At 35.7% G+C, this 6,501-nt stretch overlaps 1 long non-coding RNA gene across 2 annotated transcripts; it reads right to left on the bottom strand.

The window, feature by feature from the left end:
- Positions 1 to 592: 592 nt before the first annotated feature.
- Positions 593 to 6,110, bottom strand: LOC113733703 (uncharacterized). 2 transcript variants are annotated; one of them, XR_011841621.1, is made up of 4 exons: positions 5,828 to 6,110; positions 5,290 to 5,732; positions 1,833 to 2,261; positions 593 to 853 (listed from the first exon to the last, which is right to left on the bottom strand). It is a non-coding gene; the product is annotated as an uncharacterized lncRNA (long non-coding RNA). The 2 variants fall into 2 exon arrangements; XR_003459119.2 differs by having other exon boundaries at positions 5,290 to 6,106.
- Positions 6,111 to 6,501: the final 391 nt, after the last annotated feature.

The raw sequence follows: 6,501 nt of genomic DNA, 5'->3' as shown, positions 1-6,501 counted from the left end.
CACAGAACATACAAATATCGTCACAAATACCTTTTATTGACGACTTTTTGATCGTCACAAAGTCGTCACTAAATCCCCGTCGGTAAAGGTAAACAGTGACGACATTTTTAGGTCGTCACTAAATAGTTCTCATTAGTGACGACTTTAAGTAGAGCATTTTTGACAAAAGATCAATTCGTCAATAAAACACTTCCAGATTGTCGTCACTAATGACAACTATTTAGTGACAACTATTTGGTCGTCACTAAATAGTTGTCATTAGTGACGACAATCTGGAAGTGTTTTATTGACGAATTAACCTTTTGTCAAAAATGGTCTACTTAAAATCGTCACTAAAAAGCACCGAAAGCCATTGTATATAACTATTTTACTGACAACAATTGTCGTCACAAATGTAACTTAGATTTAGTGACAGTCTCTGTTGTGACAAGGAGTTTTTATTTTCTATTTTGTGACAACTTTTTTTTGTCATTAGATAATTTCATAATAGCTTAATAGTCATAATTTGGCCTGTAATCATTGCTAAATCATTGCTAAATCATTGATTTTAAACAAACCATACAAATAAACATGAACGATTGATAACCAAAAGTATTTGCATTAGATTATATGGTAATAATATAGCATTCTCAAATGCCAAATTCAAGTGTACATTGCCCAACTAATGCCTACAAAAATAACATTTGTCCAAAATATCACTTGTACATAAGGTACATTTACAAAAGCAATCACAGTTTAAGAAATTGAAGAACATCTAAATGAACCACTCCATGAGCAAAAGGCAATTTTGTCTTCAACATTGTTCAACCATAACCATAGATATCTTCCAAAAGCTAGTATGAATAGCATTTATCTGTCATAAAAGAGTAAAAGAAGTAGGTAAGGGGAGGAGTACAATAATAAAGAACAAGTAATGAGACTTAGATTATTAAGACAAAAATTACAATTCATTAAGAACCTCATATAATTTGGGCCCACATATTACAACACCAGCAAGAAGTTAGAAATCACAGTCCAATCTATACAAATACAACACTGCATAAGCTCAACTAAAGAGCTCTCTAAAACAGTTTTTTTTAATTTTCTTTCTTCTTCTTTAAATAGCTCAACTTATTGAACAATTAAATTGGACTCCCACAGTAATTATTGTTTAATGTTTATGCTTTTGGTTGTTTATATATTAAAACTAGGTGATTGCTTCCCACGCAAGGCGTGGGAACTTTAGACCTGTTAGTAAGGTTGTATTTGTTATTGTAATATTTTTAATATTTTAGATGATGAAAAGAGTGATGTGGTGTGTATCGTGAACTTGGGCTGGGAGTGAAAAGGAGTATTAGTCAAAAATATATTAGTTCAAAGAGTAGTCATGTACTAATACAAAGGATACAGCCAATGCAGTAATAATGATTCACAAGAAAAAGGAAAGCATGATATTTACATATACAGCAGTAATTTAGTATAGATGATTCAAAAGAAAGAGGCTCCTTTGACGTTCAAATACATTCCATTAACATGTAACAACAACTCAGATGACAATGAAATAAATTCACAAGTACCAATCACTTGGTCATTACTGCAGTAACAGTTAATGGAAGTAGCAAGATATTGCTACAACTTGGTCACATGCAAATTTTTTTTTTGTTCTGGGTTCACAAGGAATGAATTCATAAATTATGAAGCAGCAAAATAAATTCACAAGTACCAATCACTTGGTCATTACCACAGCAACAGTTTCAATACCAACAGTTTCAACTTTCTTGAGACAATCAAGTTGCATCTTAAGTTTGCAAAATATCAAGTTTTACATGTCCATTAAAAATTTTAAAAAGTACCTTTGCTTTCATCACCACCTTTCCGGCTTAGAATACCTCCTTGAACACCACCCCCATAAGCCACTGCTTCATCTGGTTTTACACTCTTGTTGGGTTCCTTTCCATCAAAGTAGTCCTTGAGAAGTTATTGGACTTTTGGGATCCTGGTAACCCCACTAACAGGAACAATTTCATGCATCTGGTGGTTCTCCAAACCAGCATCCCCCATAGCCTTCTTGACAAGTCCCATGTTTTTGCTAAAGAGGTCATTGTTCAACTCGTCAAATCAAGCATGAGTCCTAACTTGCTGCTGGCTGCTTAAAGCTCTTTTGGCACGTTCAGCTTCCCTCAGTTTTCCAAGTGGTCTATTGTGGTTGCTGATGTTCTTTCCATGTTTCTTGTTAATCAACTTGATGAAATATTCTATAATCCTTTGATGAAAGCCTTTGCCTACAATAAAACAGAGCAATTAGAACCATATGAAAGCTTTTTATAAGAAATGTAACTAATAAAACTTATACAAGAAATTGGTTGCTTTAATCATTGTTCAATATTTTGCAAAATCAACAGTTAATTAGTGTAGTTAGATAAACTTTTTTAATTCGTAGTTAGACAGGCAACTGCTGCTGCTCTGGGTTCATTGATAGTCCTAGCAGCATTCAGCCCAGCAATAATACCTGCATTCTTTGTTGCCTGCCTCTGGGCATCATTGAAGTAAAATATGATTCAACGAGTAACTCTAGAAATTGAACTATACTGGGAACAGTTACCACAGCATCCTTAATTTTCTTTGCAAGGAAAGCTTCAGCTGCTTCTTTCATCTTAGTTAAAACCATTACACTAATTTCCTCAAGACTGAAGACTTTAACCTTACTATTCTTAATTTCCACCTAGATATAAGGTTTTCCATCCTTGTTCACAATCTTACAAGGAACGAGCTTCATATCCCTCTAAACTTCATTAGTCTCAATCCTGTTATATAACAGTTAAGACTTCAGTGAGCATATGTATACACACCAAAATGTTCCAGCAAAAATGATAAATACACGAGTGTGCCTTACTTTCATCCAATAAGTCTCTTGACATCAAAGATAGTTCTTTCAACATTAACATCGAATCAGTCTTTCGCTACCAGCAAATGCAATCCATGATGGCTTAATACGATTCCTTGGTCATTTGCTGTGATTTCAACATGACCATTTTTGTAAATATGAACACATGAATAGGTAGTTCCAAGATCTATTCCAATGACTATTCCCAATTTTGCAGCTTATTCTTTGGTGATGGAAATTGTAGATAGACAGCCTTTTGCACCGAAAAATATTATTGGAAAAAGTAAAACTCTTATGTATAGTTTTTGAGAGAAAAAAACTAAAACACTGCAGGATGAAGCAATTCCACACTCATGATGAAATCCACAATTACTCGAGCAACCGTGGGATTGAAGAGTTCGAAGAGCTTGCTCAAACATTGTGGTGACCATCCCAAGAACAAGTGGAAAAAATAAGAACTCATTTAATTTCAAGAAAATGAAATGAACATCAAGTATCAAACTAACAAACAGTGCAGGAACAGAAGAAGGATATGAACTGCGAAGAACAATCTGATAGATAGCCTAGTGGTTAATGGTTTTTTTTCCCATCTCCCTTTTTTCTTCCTTCCCAATCCTTCCTTGCTAAAAAATGGCTTTGAAAGTATCAAATAGTACCTATCAAATTAGCGAACTGAGTTAGTTTAAAGAAGATCCTATAATAGTTATTCTAAAAATCTTTAGTCACTTGCTACGTGAGGAGGGCGTGGCAGATAATAACTCTTTGTTTTTTGGCTCATTTCGAATTGATATACTTTTTGGCTTAATTGGAGAGAACTAATTTGAATCATTTCCAACCAATTTACAGACATATCCTTAATGCTTTCCAATAATACAAACAGTTTTTTTTATTGAAAAGATAACCGAGTCAATTAGTGGGTTCCATTCCATCATAATAAGAGAGAGACTCTGTACTAATAATGTCAATAATAAATCCAATCATGTAACATAAATGAAAGAACATCAATTATTAATTTGCACCAATAGCAAAAATCAACTGGAATTTCCCTAAAGAAGTTGTACACGAAACATACTTTTATACAGTAATTTGTGATTAAACTACTACGTATTTCCAGTCTACTGTGCCGTTTCGTGACGTGGGCTCATAAGCTACGGTTTTGTTTGTTTCTGTACGAGAAGAAGCTAAACAATAGTTATCGTTAAAAAAAAAAAAGGGGTTGGCGAGCTCCGACAGAAGATTGGATCTCCTCAAGGCATAGTCAATTAATACCAGTAAAGAAGTGTCTTTATGTAGTCAGTCAAGGGAAGGGATAAATAAATGTGCGTCATTTTAGCAATTTAGTGGGAGAGAAGCTAAAACACCAGACGGCAACTTTTGAATAATCGTCGTATTCGGAAAAATACACTACTACTACTACAAAAAAAGGGTTAAGAACAGGCCTATCCATGACGACGTTCTTTAACCTCCTCAGAGGGTCAGACAACTTTCTGGAATCGAAGAGGTGGCTGAGTTACACGTTTATAAAAGAAACCAACAAAAAGAATGCACCCACCAATGAAATCCTACTAGATTGAATAATGGAGTGTAAAAAAGAACCACTGTCTAGTGATACATTATTATTATTATTACCAGCTTACATCTCGTAAAGTGATCCAATATTAACAAAGCTAGACTCCAAAGCCATGGGAAGAGAGAGTGAAAAAACCCACCTTTAAATCAAAGGTTTGTATAAGAGTTTCGCGTAGCGGCCATGAAACTATTTAGTTTACTAAAAAAAAAATATTAATAATCAAATGAATTCACTTATAAAAAAGCGACTAAAAATAACCATCTGTCTAAACGATATATGCACCATTGTGGAAGTCAAACTACAAAGCAAAGACTCTGAAGTTTTAAAACTTTAAACTGCCTGCGTCAATCTGTAAGGAGCATGTGTGTAGTGTACTTCAACCGTCTAATTCCAATTTCTAGTAAATTGATTTTAAAATCCTGAATTAGGTTCTGATATCGCGCGCGCACTCTAAAGAAATTCACTTAAAAACGACAACTAATTAGAGGCCTCTTTCAGTTCAGTTGATATTTGATGGAATGACCGGAATTGCAAATTTAAGCAAACGATCGTCTTCCCCAAGCAGATTAGGCATCAATCTTCTATTTAGACCTTCACTCGGGCATTTTAACAAACAGTACATGGGCATAGAAGGATCCAGCAATTTTTGCTCAATTGGGACTGTAATTAGCCCCCCAAAATTTGTCAAAACACAAGAGATTTCAGTCCAAACAACATACAATAGCATACAATCTAAAATCGTTAGCAATCAACATGAAGTTGGCACTGAACAAACGCACGGCAAACATGCTTTGAGACTTTTCAATGTTCATACTAAAAATGGAAAACTAAAATTCAAAGAAGGCAGACGGCTTACAGCGTTTGCTTGGCGAAGTCTGCAGGTGATGGTGATGGTCGAAGGAAGGTGCGAATGATCAGGCGGCTGTAGCTGCCATGGTAGCCGCGCTGGAGCTGGGCGCCAGTGGTGGGTGGCAACATGAAATCGAGGAGCGACAGTGAGAGAGAAAGGCCGTGCGGGAAGGGGAGATGCGTCAGGCAGCTAGGCGGCGCACGAAATGGAGGTGCCGTGGCGGAACTTGGAGGCGGCGGAAATTGGATGAGAGCAGAGTGACGGCAGCTATGGAGATTGCGCGCTGCGATGGCCGATGAGCGGCTGTTGCTCTGTATTTTCTTTGTGTCCCCTCTAGGCCAAGACCTTTCTCTGTTTCTGGTTTCACTTCCTCAATCACCAGCCCCCAAATGAAACTTTAGTCTTTTCCTTCGTTCCCCTGCCGACGTCCCCCTTTTCTTCCTCGACAGCTAAAAGATTTTGGGCAGAAATTTGCAAAAAATATTGTAGAATATTAGGGATTTGGAAAAATTGGGGAAAATGTATAGGAGAGAGAAAAACGAACATTTCCAATGAAAACCTTGCCCTTTAATGCTGGACAGCCATGGTGATGCTAGTGAGAAGCCAGAGAACAGATTTGTTGTGTGGGTGAAGGTATCAGGTGCCGTGCGGAAGCTCTGTTTTGTGCTCAGTGCAGAAGCTTGTTTGTTTCAGCTCGGTGAAAGTTTGTGTTGCTCAAGTGTTCCGTTGCTTTAACTCAGACCAAGTGTTCCGTTGCTTTTCTTTTCAGAATGTGTTCCGCTGCTTTGGTCTGTGCTTTGCTTTGGATATTGTTTTTGTTGCGCGGCACTTTCACTATGATTTGATCAAAATTTTGACTTCACTCATTTTCCCTCCATTTGATACCAAAAATCATGTTTTTTTCTGGATTTGTAATATGGTTTGAACCATAGATTTTAATGCTATAGTATTATTCTTTATTTTTTAGCAAAAAATAAAAATTTTCATCAACATAGGTGGCAAAATTTGTTAATTTCATATAATTGAAAATGTACTTTTATAATTTGCTAATATTTTATACTAATTTCTTATAATTGCAGCACTAAAGAACATCATGTAATTGAAAATAATTAAACTCAAATTATATGGTTATAACATAGTTTAAATAAAAATAATCATTTTCCCAACATTTGAGACCAATCATCATGCTTTTTTTATTTTTAATTTGGTTTGAAGCAT

Source organism: Coffea arabica, chromosome 3c (assembly GCF_036785885.1).
Source record: "Coffea arabica cultivar ET-39 chromosome 3c, Coffea Arabica ET-39 HiFi, whole genome shotgun sequence".
NCBI lineage: Eukaryota > Viridiplantae > Streptophyta > Magnoliopsida > Gentianales > Rubiaceae > Coffea > Coffea arabica.
This window is presented reverse-complemented; position numbering and strand designations above follow the sequence as displayed.